The 15,984-nt window shown below is 35.9% G+C and overlaps 1 protein-coding gene across 2 annotated transcripts in view; it reads left to right on the forward strand.

The window, feature by feature from the left end:
• Positions 1-15,984, forward strand: part of LOC141429290 (monocarboxylate transporter 9-like) — a 35,431-nt gene that overhangs the window by 5,176 nt on the left and 14,271 nt on the right. The window contains exon 1 of one of the 2 annotated variants that reach the window (XM_074089581.1): positions 12,769-13,063. The exons of the other annotated variant lie outside the window; for it this stretch is intronic. The gene's annotated coding sequence lies outside the window, so the exon portion shown is untranslated. Of the gene's footprint in view, positions 1-12,768; positions 13,064-15,984 lie in introns of those variants that run through there. 2 annotated transcript variants of the gene reach the window in all.

Raw genomic sequence — 15,984 nt, forward strand, 5'->3', positions numbered from 1 at the left:
CGTACCTACTCGATGACAGTAAGTTCGCAAGCTGTGTCAATTCACGCGTAACAAACAAACAAAGAAGGCCAGGATAACTTGCACAAAGTACTGCACTGTTTGTAAACAATTACTTATTGGTCTTTGTTCCTGCCAGTTCGACAGAGTTGGAGCCCGGTCGTTAGAATTGATAGAACATACTCATAAGTCACGTTTTCCGATATGCTAATGGAGTTGACAGTAAACATTTACCGTTGTCGGATCCTTGCGAAAATCACGTGTTTATTTTTGTTACTACGAAAACGTATGTATGGGATTTCCGTAATTTCACAGGGTTATTCCGATTATTTCGCTTCTGCTACCAAAGAATATAATTAGAGAATATATCCACCACAAACATCGTAAAAGGTTAGTTGTGAGCAAATTAATATACTACCGAAATAATAGGATAATTACTCCCAGTAGCAACTTTCCAGGTGTAAATAGCGGGGTTTCCGGGATGATATGGGATAGCTCGATCGATGCGACCGCCGCAGTGCGGTTAGCTCCATGAGCTCCATCTGATCTGATTACCTTTTGTAGAAAAACGAGTCACTGACCTTGTAGCTGAATGGCCAACGATCTTTGTCTGGTTTAGAGAAAAACAAAACTGCACTGGCTAGACAGCGAAGCTTCTAGAAAATCCTTTAATCTAGAACTTTCCGCTAAACTTAATTGTAACTTGTTATGTTGTAGCGAGCAGTTACGAATATGATCCTTTGGGGGCTATGGAACAACAGAAGGTAGAAAATAAGAACTCTTGATTAAACAGAAATGAAATAAGTTTAGAAAATGAAACCGCTGTCCCTTAGGAGTACGTTTGCCATTTGTGAGTCCCTACATCCTGTATCCTGTTACAAACAGAAGTAAAAGTAACTGATAGTCCGCAATGTTTAACGCCCATGCTCAATTTAGACTTTTAAGAGCGTTTATACCTGCTGAGCTGGCATCGTTGCATTTTTTTTTAGTTTTTTCTCGATTATTCCATCACATTTTTAATTTTCATTAAATTTTTATGGAATATTCGAGAAAAACTAACAAAAATGCAACGTTGCCAGCTCAGCAGGTATAAACGCTCTCTGTTGCTTTGCTGGCAAATCACGAAATATTGCATGGTGCATTAATGTAGTCTATGATGTGATCACATTTCTATACCGTCACATATCGAATGACCAATCAATTGACTATAATAACTAGCAATTGCCCCTGCGGCCCTAACAATGCTGCCAGCAAATCGGACAAAATTAGATGTAATTATTAGCCTGGAGGACCGTATATCATGACTGTATGAGATATATCATGGACACCGGGAAAATAACCTCCGATAATATCAAAGTTATTGGGTAAAGTGAAATTTCTTTAAATACAGAGTAAAATTGGGACTTTCTTTTTTAAACACTAACTAAACTACGTCTATAGAAAAAAATACTGAAAAGCTATATTCTTGAGCCTATTCATTGTTTCCCTCCTCCTTTCCCTCAGTCTTGCCAGCCTGTTCAGTTCAGCACAGGACTACATAATATTCAATATTAATTTATCCCAAGTGACAATAAAATGCAATTAAGATTGGTTTTTGGAGTCTTTTTGTATTTTTTATTTCAACTCCTTGTTACTTTTACGATCATCCCGCAAAATCCACATTAGAAATACAAACTGAAACATATGTACAGAAAAACCAGAAAAAGAGACCAGCGCTGGGAATCGAATCTAGGTCCTCAGCATTCCGCATTTATGTTTCAGTTTGTATTTCGAAATAAAATGCAATGCAAAAAAGGATTTTTTTCCCTGATACGAGTTCTCTCAGTCGATTTAACATTGTGCTTTAATGTCATTTGATTACAACATAATAGCTTTTCTGTGTCGGTCGCTTAGTAGGTTTCCAGCTGATAGTGCTATTAATGGTCCTAATGAAATGACATAATATGCTTCTGCGCAAAAAATAAACAACACCTAAACAAGTTCAGCTCCTTTGTTATTTATAAAACCAAAAAAAATCTAATTAAACTAAATTCTTGGATCATTCTAAATGTTTGAAGACGTTTTTTGAGCTATTCTCTACAAAATCCCCTTCTTTCACCTTATTTTGGTGGCTTGTGGTGGGACTGTCCGATGATCATGATAATGTTAATGATGACGGTTGCTATCTTTTGATGAAATCATCCCGCAAAAAAAAATAGTAGCTGCTATATATGTATACAGCGATACACACGGAATTTAACATTTTCAAAAGCAAATATTACAGTTTTAATCAGTAAATGCTTCAACCTAAGCAGTCCAGGGTTTAATAAACCACAAGTCGGGAGATATTAATTCATTAAAAATCGACAAGGTCCAGGGGCTCTGGAGCGGATCCACGTTAAAATAGGTCCAAATCGTTGGGATCTAGGTCAACCGAGCTATTTCCATCATGCCGTTTGATTAGGCTTTTCATATTGTTTCCATCCCAGGTGTAAGAAGTAGGTCACCGTTGTGCATCGCATTTGATTTAGTATTCGCTTTTTCAGCTTTCTTTACGACGGAATTACCTAGGGTCACTAGGGATTAGGGCGGAAATAGGAAACTGAATAATTTGATGATTTTGCTAATAATCAGTAAAATTAAATGCTCTGAATAACCGCTGCTTCAGTATAGATAAAAGTATAATAAGTACGTTGAAATTATCTGATCATGTAGAAACTTGCAAGGTTTGATTATGAAAAGTTAGTGTGTGAGATATTTAAGTGAAATAAAGAAGTCATTATTATATATATTAATATATATAATATTTTGGCATCCTCTACGATGAGACATTCGTTTAAAACGTATCGGCGTGGAGATAAGTCATGTCTAGTATTTTAAAAATGAAATGTTTACGGTAGACGCAGTAACAAATCTAATATAATATTAACCTTGAAGTCTCACATCGGAGATTGTGCTTTAAAATATCGAAAATAGCTTTATACTGTGAAAGTTTAAACACAGATTGTGCTTCTTATCGTTAAATACCAATTAAAACTAATTGTTGAATAAATAAAGTGCTATTTCATAGATAAATAGAACAAAGGCTTTTGTTGCTGTAGGTATATGGTTATTTAGAATTGCATTGTCTATTATCGTGAAGGATTATACCTTATTAATATATGACTAGCATTATATTTTCACTACACGTGTCTTGTAGTTGTTTTGTTAAGTCAAGTCAATTGGTTTAGGTAAAGGAACCTTACACCGTACGAGCTCTAAAATGGATTATAGATCCGCCAGCTGTATATTGTCATGTCACGGTGCTTAGTTTTATGAAAGAACGCTTTTTTTATTCTTTATTAAGAGACTCACCATTAATGTATTTGTTAATCTTATATAAACTATTTTGTTTTTTAACTTAGACACTGCACAGTTTTCAGGAGGACTTTGAAAATGAAGACACCAAAATCTTACTGAAAACTGCAGTCAAAGCAAAGTCAAAGTTAACATATAGTTAATAAATTTAGTCTATACAGGTGTACTATTTCGTTTGTTTTTGAACTTAGACACTGCTCAGTTTTCAGGAGGAGTTTGAAAATGAAGACACCAAAATCATACTGAAAACTGCAGTCAAAGCAAAGTCAAAGTTAATATATCGTTAATAAATTTAGTCTATACAGGGTGTCGACAAATTATTCCGAAACATTTCATTACGTAATTAGGTGAGTTTAACCAAACACTGTTTGTTATATATAAGAAGTGTAGTCTCGCCTTAGACGCACGGTACATTTTGAACATCGCTCAATGTATGTACAATTGTACATTTGTCGACAACGCTTAAAGCACACTGAAAAACAGAACGCGCAGAACTTTTTACTCCGTTGTCCCTTTTGTTTCCAAGTATCTAATTTGGTTTCGGCTTCTTAACTTTCAGAAACAAATATAACTGCACCTTTTATGCTTTAGATAATACTCAATGCTCACTGCAAAAACTGCAAACGTATTTACAAAGTTTGAAATGCGAAGTTTCAAATCAGAGTTCATGTCATTGGCACTGAAGTGTACGAACTAGTCCGTAACAACTAAGTTTAACTTGTACCTTCTGTAGCATTCTCTCATTAGCTTAGCTTCTAATGTTTTAAACTTTCGCCATTTTCACTTTTACTTAATAGTATTCCTAGGACTTATCATGCATGACATAATATTGCTAAAACTATATCGACGTTTTGGTCAAATTTAAACAGCCCATGTTCACGAGTGGACCACTCGAGGCCGAAACATTAAGAGGCAATTTTGGCTGTAGTTAAATCCCGAGTATGCTAATTAAGTAATTACTTAGTTTCTATTGTGGCAATGATATACGACAGTAAAACGTCATACGTATGGTATGGCCAGCTAAATGGTTAATGGCGTCATGCATGGATATTTCATTTGTAAGAAGTCTGAAATTATTTAGACCTATTCTTGGGCTTTTATAATTGCAATAAAATAGAGTAGGTGAATCTGCTAAGCTGTAATTATTTCGGTTTGTGGATTAGCTATCCTTAAGTTTACTCCATCATCCCAAGTAACCCCTTCCTCTGCCTAATCCAGCAAGTTTGGATTCGGTTGCCAATTTGCGATAAGTACTCGTAGAATTTCCGAAGACTTAAACTATTGAGGTCGTGCTATTTCCACACTGTCTAGTTCACTGTCAGCGATTTTACGCCCATTTCAAGAATAGAATTCCCGAGACGCGTGAATTCGGGTCACATGTGCTAGACTGAGTGCGATGCAAAATTGCCTTTTTAACCGACTTCAAAAAAAGGAGGAGGTTATCAATTCGGTTGTATTTTTTTTATGTAATGTTTGTTACATCAGAACTCCGTCAATTATGAACCGATAAAAAATTTTTTTTCGTTGAATGCTTTCAATTAGGTCCCATAAGCACCAAATCAGGATCTGATGGTTGGATCCTAAGGAAATCGAGGGAACTCTTCAAATATCGTAGGATTGCTCTTGAAAATCATAATTTGGTGAAGTAGAACTGACGATGAAGACCAAATTTGACTAATGGAGCGACTACTCAATAACAAGTACTTCACGGGCTGAATTTCAATTACTTTAACGCAGTTGCTAAGCAATTTAAGATCATCGTAATTCATATGGTGAAATGGAACGGGTGATGAAGCACCAGGACTCCTCAATAATGAAAGTCTCTGCATCGAAAAAGGAATTTTTCGTAAAAGGTGACGAGCAGTTGACATTAAACTATTTTATCTTAGATCTTTTACACTAAAAAGCGTGAAAACTGGTAGAAAATTATTTTCATTGTTTTTTGTAGTCGGTTCTATTTTTTGTTATAAATTTATTTGTTGAAACTGATTTGACTGAATTAATCATGCCGATACAGCATGTTGTGTCGAGACTCATAAATGCGTTTAACCCGTTGTCCTTTCTTTTAAAAACGCATAAAGACAAATGATGATAATAATCATAAATACGCAATATGACCAATCGCAAATTGACTAGCATGTAAAATGACCAACACTCGAAAAGACCAAAATGTAAAACGAGTAGTCCATGAAATGGCTATCTTGATGCTATACAATATGCAGTCTAAGATCACCGTTTCTTAGGAAATGCCCTAGATTTAATTCTAGATTAGATTTTAGAACACGGCCAGATAGCGTCATCAATTCACACGACCTCCTGACGTGACCAGTCCATGCTTTCTCGTTATCTGCTCGCCATTTATAGCTGACGTAAACTCATTGATAACGTACTACGTTCCAGTATGTTCTGAGAATCGGAAGTACAACAATTAGTGGCCATTTGTCAGCTGCTGTAGCAATGACGCATTTTTTCACTTGATAAAGTATTAAATGGCCTCTTGTAAGGCTACGAGTACAGTAGAACGTTCTCACAGTGAGTGTCATAATAAATTCCCTTGTCAAGCAATGCGATGCCACTAAGACTTACTACGAAAAGGTTCCTCGGTGGGCGACGATTCAGTGGTTCGAGTGTACATGCCTAGGTACTGTTACTTCATCAACGGAAGCGACGTGTCATATCTCATGGCATTAAAGTATTTGTTTTGCTTCTATGGTTTCGGTTGCATTCTTGCCTTGTGTTTAACTTTTTGACAGCAAATGTAGGAGTAATATAGCGCTTGTGATATAACGGAGAAGTCCTACCGGAGACCTATTTAGATATGTTTAGTATGCTAAAAACTGTACTATCCCAGTTTTTAATTGTCTACTAAGAAATATTGAATTAGATCAGTGTTTATCAAAATTTTTCAGGGCGCGACCCCTCTTAGTTTGAAAAATATTTGGCGACCCCCTGCCTACTTCCACTTACAGTTATTGGTATTATCCTACGTTGATAATACAAATATTGAATAATAAATAATTTAAATTATTCAAATTATTTCGAAAACTACATGTAAGAATACATAATAAGAAATTTTCAAGAATTATGATAACGTTATTTATCTGACAAATTCAGATAAATCGTTTCTTTATATTTAGTTTTTTAATTCATTACAATCGAGCGTCCCCCCCCCCCCACCCCTCTAAAATCTAAACCGGTGGGTGGAAAAATTTGAACACACCCTATTTTGGGCGTGTCCGGCACGCTCTTGGCCGGTTTTATAAGTTTCGTGTGGTTTGTTACGCAATGGACAATGAAAACTATAGGTATGTGCCTATTGTGTAAAGTCGCGTGATTCATGACCGCAGCGGTACCGGCCGGGGTGATTTATATGCCTTGCCGCAAATTGTTGCTAGTAATAAAAGCATTGTTAAGGTGTTGAATAAACTTTACCCGATTTTAGGATTATAGGATTTTGGTGAAAGGCATTTGGCTTTTATAATGCATAAGTGCTTTTTATACTGAACGTAGATATACTTATAGGTTGATCTACTCTCCTAAGATGTTCTTCTTCTCTTTTAAAATATATGGCTTTTCTGTCCTAATTAATAGGACAATTTCGCCAGTGTCAAAGTAAACTCTCTTTGAGAGCCACGTTGTACGGTGGTTGTAGTTTTTGCAGCTTGATAGTAAAATTCCAGAAACCACGTGGAGACCCCTTGCGCATTAAAAAAAGTTCAGACACGAGAGCAATATAGAATTTTGTGAACACTGTTCACTGTTAAGGTTAATCGCCGCATAAAACACTATCAAAATTATACTTCAACTAGCCAAAGAAACAGAAATAGCAAAATTAGATATTGTCTACATCCGCCATGTTCGAATGCTACAAATTGAATCCTTCCTAACATGTTTAGAGTTAGGTTAGGCTAGGCATGGGCGTACCCGGGTGGGGGAGGGGGGGGGGCAAGCGGGGAAACTGCCCCCCTCGAAATTGTAACGCCACTGGACTTAACCAAGGGACTTGGATCCCAGTAAAATTTGAACATGTAACCCATGTTAAGTTGTATTTTTTATATATTTCTAATTTACTTTGTTTTGACAGCTTTGTAATATTATTTTTGTTTAAAAAAAAAGAAGACTTTCTGCCAAGTTTCTTGCGGCGCTTTCTTCTTCACACTTCATTATTTTATGATCCTGTGTAAATAGTAGCTTAAATGTATTTTAACATATATGTGTATGAAATGAGCTCCATATTAGTTTCCATTTGACACCCGTATTGTAACAAAAAAAAAATGTGATCCCCCTCCATATTTTTCTCGCGGACGTCATTTTGAAGTTTGGTATACTTACCATATGTGCCGGCAGTTTTGACGAGTCTAATGATACCTCATATGTGGAAAACCGTCCATCCTATTATGCTACAGTCAAGTGCAAAGATATCGACACGGCCAAAGTTACAAAAATATGTATGTATCGTGTGTACATATTTTTGTAACTTTGGCCGAGTCGATATCTTTGCACTTGACTGTACCAAACAAATATATATGCATACATACGCTCGAGAAACATGACTCTCCTTTGGGCAGTCGGGTAAAAAGTAGATATCCTTTTCATTTTAGTCTTTTTTCCAGACGTTCTTATTAAAAACTCTTATTCCCTTGGAATTACATTCTTACCTTACCAAGAAAGCGAAAGCTGTTATCTTATCTTAACATGAATTTTATTAAAGACCAGCTAGAAAATGGCAGTAAAATTTGAGCTCACCGTGGATATTCGCTCGTAAAATCGCTGAACTAGCAGCAATATGGAGAGAAGCTACGCTTTGTATGCAGATACTGGAAACACACACCTACTTTGAATCTAACAGTCCATAAACGACCCAACCATAGGTGATATTATCACCAAAAATAGTTTCTTATATCAAGAAATCAAAAATATCTGAACACGCTTTTCTACGCTGTCAAGAATTTAGTCATGTCTCAGAATAAATGTCGTTCACATTTTTTTGATAAAATTGTTGCTTAGAAGTATAAGAACTCGATTGTATGTTATAAATCTGATAGTCGCTATATTTTGACGACAGGATTGAGGAGAGTTTATTATTTAAGTATGCAATTTTCCGGGATAAAAACTATCTTAAGTCCTCTTCTGGAAGTGCTAACTTTTTATTATAGATAATGCACGTACGCAATTGTTTAATTGGATATGAACAAATTTAGGATGTTCAATAGTTCATTCTATCTTTATTAATTAGGTTCTACTTACCTTTACAATTAAAAGTTTACTTACAATTTAAAGTGTTGTATGTTCGTGTGAGCAGATTTGGATGAAATTTGCTGAAATACCTCTGGGAAAACATAGGTCATTTATTGGTCATTACATGTCAGTCACTAGGGCATTTACTTTACATAATGTTGCTGGTGTATTGTCCGTAGATAGAGCATGCAAACCGGTTACTCGGTTAACTGAAAAAACTGAGTAAACGTGCAGTTTGGAACCCGGTTTTCAACTAGGGAAAACCCGGGTTTTTCTGTTTTACCAAAAACTTTTTTAAAGGTATGGTGTAGTCGGTGTTTTGTGGACTCCGTAGATAATCAATTACATTTCGATTAAAATTTTCGAGTCGCCCGAAGAGACGTCCTTCAAAGTGCTTTGGTCGCGGTTCGGTGAACATCCGATCATATGGCGGCGCCCACGCCATGTCGACGACCTTTGGTTTATGATATCGCATACTAGCAACAGCCCGCGACTACTTATCAAGCTTCTTGTCAAGCGGCAACGGTGACACATGAGCAAAATAATAGCAAATTTCATAGCAATACGTGTGACAAGGGGGAAATTGGTGTGACGTACTTTATGGATGGCCCCTAGCCTAGCTTTATTCTTCCACGACGAAAGCAGCCTGAAGTTATATTGTTGACGTAAGTAGGTATAATGTAGAAACTGCCAGTTTGTACATTAGTAGTCCTTATCTCGGCTTAATAAGGCTCTGTTTTACAAATGAACGACTTCCAATTAAAATATACATGTATTTGCCCAACTGGAGCTATTTTGAAAATCACAATAAGCGTGGTACTTACGTCAGTTCACGATGTATAAAAGTTCCTATCGAATAATAAATGCGATACCTAGTGAGTGTATCTGACTGATGTTTGTTATTCTTTCAAGCTAAAACACCTGGACTGATCCGAATAAAATATGGCACACAGGTTAGGATAGGATGCTTTTTACCTGGAAAAACGCAGTTCCCACAAGTGATAGACGAAATCACGCGCAGCGACTAGTATTTAATATAATGATTTAAACTTTAAATTTAATACTGTAAAGTGACGTAGATGTCACGCTCGTTATGATTCCTAAATTAGCTCCAGTTGGACAAATATTATTTTAGAATAGAAAAATAAGATTAGGTTAGGTTAGGTTTCAAGAAACTTGTAAACAAGAATCCGGCGTTGCAGCAATTAAACAAATCGAGAACCTATATCATGCACAGTTGCACACGTCTCTTCCAATATCTAAGTAGCATATTTACCATGTCTTGTTGTGTTGATGATTATATAGTGATTTCAATTCGCCAGGATCCTGTGTGGCATCTTTAAAGTCCCGCCAGTTACATTTATTTTATTCACTGAGACTTAGTATACTTTGACTATAAAAATATTTAATTAACAACGTTGAATGTTGAACATGTTCGATCATTGCTGTTTTATTTCAAAACAACTAGTACTTTCCTAGTTTCACTACCAATTTGTTTTAGTCAGACCCTAACGTGCTGAAGACCATTACTGGCGTCTCTTGGGCAACCTTTCTATCAAATCAATATCCAATTCAAGCAGTTCTAATACAAAGAGGGTTGGACCTAATAACCTAATGTATTTGTCCCATGGGTGATTAGGGGAAAGGAACAATTCTACAAATTGAGAACCACTAAGAGATTTGATTCACGGTATTTTCTACCGGGATCTAGGTACCCGTAATTATAATGCTGGCTGATAGATGCGTCTAAATCTGTGAAGATAATGGCTCGATCCCGTGGAAAATACGCCTGAAACCAGAATTAAACACGGAGTGCGAGTATTAGGATTTAACTGATCTGAGTAAAGTAGAGGTACGACACGATAGGATGGTTTTAAGTTGACAAAAAAAACCCTAAATTGTTTAAAAACGTAGATAGAACCGCTTCTAAGACTCTTAACAATGATATTAAAAAAAAAAAAACAGGCGTTACCATCTTACCATGCCGTGAACGAGCTAAAGTTCAGTTAAAACCTATTTTATTTGTCAACGTTTAAATGTTAACTTGATACTCGTACCATCCCTAGAAACCTTAAGCTGTAGTTCTTTCGTTTCTGATTAACCTTAACCTTTTACTAAAACAATTTATGTAATACGCTGCCTTAAAAGTTTCTATAGCTCTGTTCCGCCCACAATATACTCTTACATAAAGTCCTATCCCAGGCTGAGTCCGACCTTGACCTCGCCCGGGCAGGCTCGATGGCGTTTTCTTTAATTACACATAAAAAAATTATCGAGCTAGATACGTCATCAAAACAGAGCTGAAACCTTCGCAATTTTCATTACAAGAACCGAGAAACGCCAAACTTAGATTTAAATGTCGTTAAAAAGTTTTTAATGAGACGAGCATCCGTTGACTGAATTTTGAATTTTAATAGGTTTCATTTCTAAACGACTAAAAAGCGGTGCGGAAAAGCTAACAAGAACCGGACTATTTACAAGTCATTATCGTATTTATTTAAGACGAACTAAATTTAAATATAGCCTATCTGAGAAATCCACTCTACTGCCCTGGTTCGAATTTGTTTCGATTTGGAAATCAAACTCCCTATAAAACTTTATCTCCCTAGACCTCTTGGTTTATGCTAGGCGATATCATCGCCTCTCGTCCTTCAAGACTTGTTTGAGCGTAATTTGTCAGTCCTTCCATTTCCTAAATCGTTTTCCGGCTTTTGCTATGTCAGACGTCGCGTCGCGCCAACCTTCCCGGCAAAACGTGCCGTGCCTCGCAAGGGATTCTTAATGCCTTTTAAGAAGCCATTCGTATTTCTATTCGATAAGTGCTACTTTCTAGCTCCCTCACGTTAGTTGTGAAAGGGATAGAACACTCAGCCGTCAGATTTATCTGAAATAAGATATACTTTCACCCGAAAAGCGGTTTATCTCGTTGAATGATTTCTAACGCCCGAGTCTTCATCTTATTTGACAACAGTATTCAGTCAAATATTTGTCACTTCAGTTCAGGCCTTTCAGTTTGTTCAAATAGCTCGTTATCAATCAGTACTGTTTAAGTAGACATGTTCCCAATTGTGATTAACGGTGCTTTAGTATTGTTATCGCGGTTGACGACATTTATCTTCAAATGTGTGTCGGTTGTGGACCTCGGTATAAGCACTCGCGCCATGTCCGCATCGTGAGCAAGGAGTACTATATCACTAATTTCGATAACGTCGTGTAAATTGCTGATAACTTTATTGATCCAGACCAGGGATTGTCAAACTTAACCAAAAATACCAAACTATTATAAATAAAATTTAAAGATACTAAGGTGCTATGCAGTAAGTTTTTCTGTCAGGGTAGACGCTATGTCGTGAATCTGTACCACTACCATGAGTTTACAGTGACCGTACTCGATAGCGACGGCGTAAATTATTTGTAGAGGCGTTGTACAATTCTCCATACAAATAATTTACGCCGTCGCTATCGAGAACGGTCACTGTAAACTCATGGTAGTGGTACTGATCGCCCCTGTTATGAAAGTGTTCCAGAGGAACTTTGATAAATCATAGTATTGGGTCTCTGCTTCAATGTGCAGATTTGCAAATATTGATTTGCAGTCTTTAATCATTCACGGTTAATTAAATTAGCCACATTTGCCCGAACGTTGCCCGCTATTACCTTTAATGAGCTTTCGATGTTTCTATCAGCCTAATAATCGGTTTAAATCCCATAGAAAATATGGCTATTTATGATTTGTTTTCTAACATAAGCCTCACACACTACATACTGTTTGCAAAAATAGATACTTGTGTCATGGAACCCACAATACATAATGTAGTAACCACGTAATTATAACCACGAGGTTAGTCAGTTGAATCAAATTCGGAAAGTCCAAGATTTTCAAAGTAAATAAAACCCTTATGGGAAGGCCCATGAACACATTTCTTTGATAAACTTAATACTGTATAAAATGAAATTCACTTTTTCTATTCGTCGCAAAACGAAGATAAAATAGACTCTTTACTCAGAGCAAAAAGTAAAAACAATTTCCTTTAGTTTGTTGCAAATCGTGGATCTCTTAATTTCTTGATCACATGACCAATGCCTCACTCTCGATCTCCATTGAGGGATAGATACGTAATTTAGTGTCATATTGACCGAGGACGCTTCAATAGCTAATCTTTTATCAGACTATTAAATAATGAGTGGTCACAAACGTCCGTCGCGCCGGCCAGTTCGCGCGCGTCGTCTCAACCGCACGCGCTAAATCACCCGTAAAAACTTAATACTTATCTCTTGACAAATTGTCTTCGCCGGCTTCGTCAAAAACTTTATTTTCTAAAGTATTTTTGCTATTATCGTTGGTAGCAATTTTAAAAGAGGTGTTATTCTCTGTGTTTGTGTCTTCTTCGAGTGAATGTAACAGTGACGTTTGTGAAAAATGCTCATTTTAAGAATAACGGATCTTGGCAAGCCAATCAACAACGGGGTTGTTGCCAAAATGTCACACGAGGTGCGTTGTTTATATTTTCAAATCTTACAGCACATGACGTGAGCCGGAAAATAAATATAGATGTAAAAATATGACTTCTTACCAATTAGTTATGTTTCAGAAGATATATTAGAAAAGATTGTTCAGAACATCGCGCGTTAGGATTTACGTTTGAAATTTTAATTAATTTCCCTCAAATATTGTCTAACTCATCAATCACTCAAAAATCATTTTAAGTAATTTGAGACTTCACTATTAATACAATTGCTAATTAGTTTACGATATTTGATACTTATTGCTTAACGAACTAAGAACGAAATAGAAATAAAATAAACACTACTCAGCTTGCTTTCGGTTAATGACGATTACACGCTAATTTAGTTTAATGAGAACGAAATTAGAACAATTATGTTAACTAAAGTGTTTACTGCTTGCGAACTGTATAGAAATAAAATAAACACGTTATATTTTTAGTGTTATTAGAACTGTGTTAACTATTAGTTCTACTTATACATAGCGGAATGGAGGGATGAGTTGTGGGAGCTTTTACTATTAGATTTTAAGACATTGAGGCTCAAAAGATGTTTGGTGAAAAACAAAATTAAGTCGATTTCGTGAAAGAAATCGCAACAACTAACAAGTGTAAAATGAATAGCATAAACATTCTCTTTATATCAGTTAATAATTAAAATCTCAAATCTAATAGCGCAACTTAATGTATGTACGTTGTGTTTTTATACTGAAGTGTAATTTATTCATTACCAGAACACGTCAAATTGAAAACTTAACTTCTTCTTTGTCGTTTTTTTTGCATATCTATTTATCTACACTTCGTTGCCTACTATAATTGCTACAGGGCTTTGTTTCATATTAGTAATGATTAAAAATATCCATGTACTAAATAATATTTCTCTTTTATTTATTATATTACCAGTTTTAGATTAAGAATTATGTATGTGATCATAGCTATAAATATAATTGGTACTTGACTAATTAATGTACGTAATCAGTATCGTCACTAAAACGTGTATTCATATAGGTACGTGTCCTTCTCGCACTTTCCTCCATTTTATTACATAATTATTCTTGTAAAAGACACATTGTATATTAGCATTTGTCTTGGTACTTCCGTCCATATTCCATACATCACTTGAAATATCTATACTAATAAGTTTTTTTAATAGTGTTCATTTCTTGGCAGAGACCAAAGTCAAAATTCTTAAGTTAATTAAGACTATAACAAGCACAAGACTGGGTCGAAGAACGGTGGGCAGACCGCCGGCCCGTTGGCCGGATGACATCTGGCAGGCGGTTGGTAAACTGTGGATGAGACTAGCATAGGACCGGGCAAAGTGGCGTGAAAATGAAGAGGCCTTTACTCTTTCTTTACCCAGCAGTGGGTAGATGTGGGCTGATTTGATTGATCGATTGATTGATAACAAACACTGAAAATTCCACAACCGGTTCGTATAAAATATCTAGTGAGAAGAATCCGATAAGAAACTCGACAACGTATATTTTACAAATTGGCCCGCCATCACAATTTGCCTTGCCTTGTCGTCGCTGGCCACTGTCTGCATGTCCAGCCCAGTTCCATCATAACTTATCTCTTTCACAACTTCAGATTTTCATTTAAAAATGTGCATTATTTGTTCAGTTATAGATTTGCCGCAATATACAAAGAAAACACGACATACTCGTACCGTGTCGACATGGGCATCGCACCGACACTTGCGTCGTGCCTCGTGGTCCGATAACCACTGCGTTATCTTGACCCCGACACCTAGCGAGATTATATTTGTATACTTAACACTATTTTAATAATGCGGATAGGTTCTTTATTATTAATATGATAGCGTAGAAGTAAACGAACTTGTGGGTGCTGGTTTAATGATAAAATTGTTTTATCTCAAATTGTGAGTGGAGTTGTTTAACGTATATGAATTATGTTCTAGCGGCTTTTTTATTGCAGTGACTATCATTATTTGCAAAGCAAAATCATGACATTTCAAGAGGATAAATTAAATCTTAATGGGACCATAAATAAAATACCACAAATGGGACTTATCTATCACTTATCACGGCATTTAAACATGGACAGGGACCACTTCTTGTTTTTTTTTTTGTTAAGACCCTCTTTGTCAGAAAAGTGTGTGTGATATCTCTTGGAACTGTGAAAAAATTAGTTTCTAAGTTCAAATGAAGTAGTTCTCGTTGACTTAAAATAATCTGTGGCAAAAACTTGGGCGTCCAAAGCAAAGGAAAAGGACTTGAAAATCATTGATGCGCAAAAATTACATCTTTTGCCATAAAAATATTCTAAAATATTATAAACTTGTTCTGCTTAGCTTACTTTTAAATTTATACGAATCCATCAGTGCACAAGTCCGACTCGCACTTGACTGATCTTTAATCGTGCTATAAAAAACTCATGAATCCATATTATTGTTAAAACTTTATTAACGTCTCATTTTTTATGGCCATCAGGAGTATTCTGGAGAAACAAAAACAATCAAGTATAATTATGGCTGAAATAAATTTGCAACGTCTAGTCGTAATCTTTTGTTCAAAAATTTCATCAATCATAGCTTTTGCCCGCTACTTCGTCTGTGTCCTTCGACAACTTTGCCCATGCTGATCTTGGAATAATCTTTGTATTAGTGAAGGAACTATTGTTTCAGTAGTTCTAGAGATTGCTTCGTACTCACGAACACGAAGAAACGAAATTTGACCTCTTTATTATAATAAGTAAAAATATAGATAAACGGGATGGCTTTGATTAAATTTAGGTTACTTTGACAGAGCGAACTATTTAGAAGTTCTGTAAAACAAGAGTTATTTGTGTGTAGTTGGGAAGAGTTAACCCAACCTGCCGAGAATCGTAGTCAGTGTAAGAAAAATTATTCCAGTCAATTTAGGACAAAAAAAGTTATTTTTAAATT

Source organism: Choristoneura fumiferana, chromosome 6 (genome assembly GCF_025370935.1).
Source record: "Choristoneura fumiferana chromosome 6, NRCan_CFum_1, whole genome shotgun sequence".
Taxonomy (NCBI): domain Eukaryota; kingdom Metazoa; phylum Arthropoda; class Insecta; order Lepidoptera; family Tortricidae; genus Choristoneura; species Choristoneura fumiferana.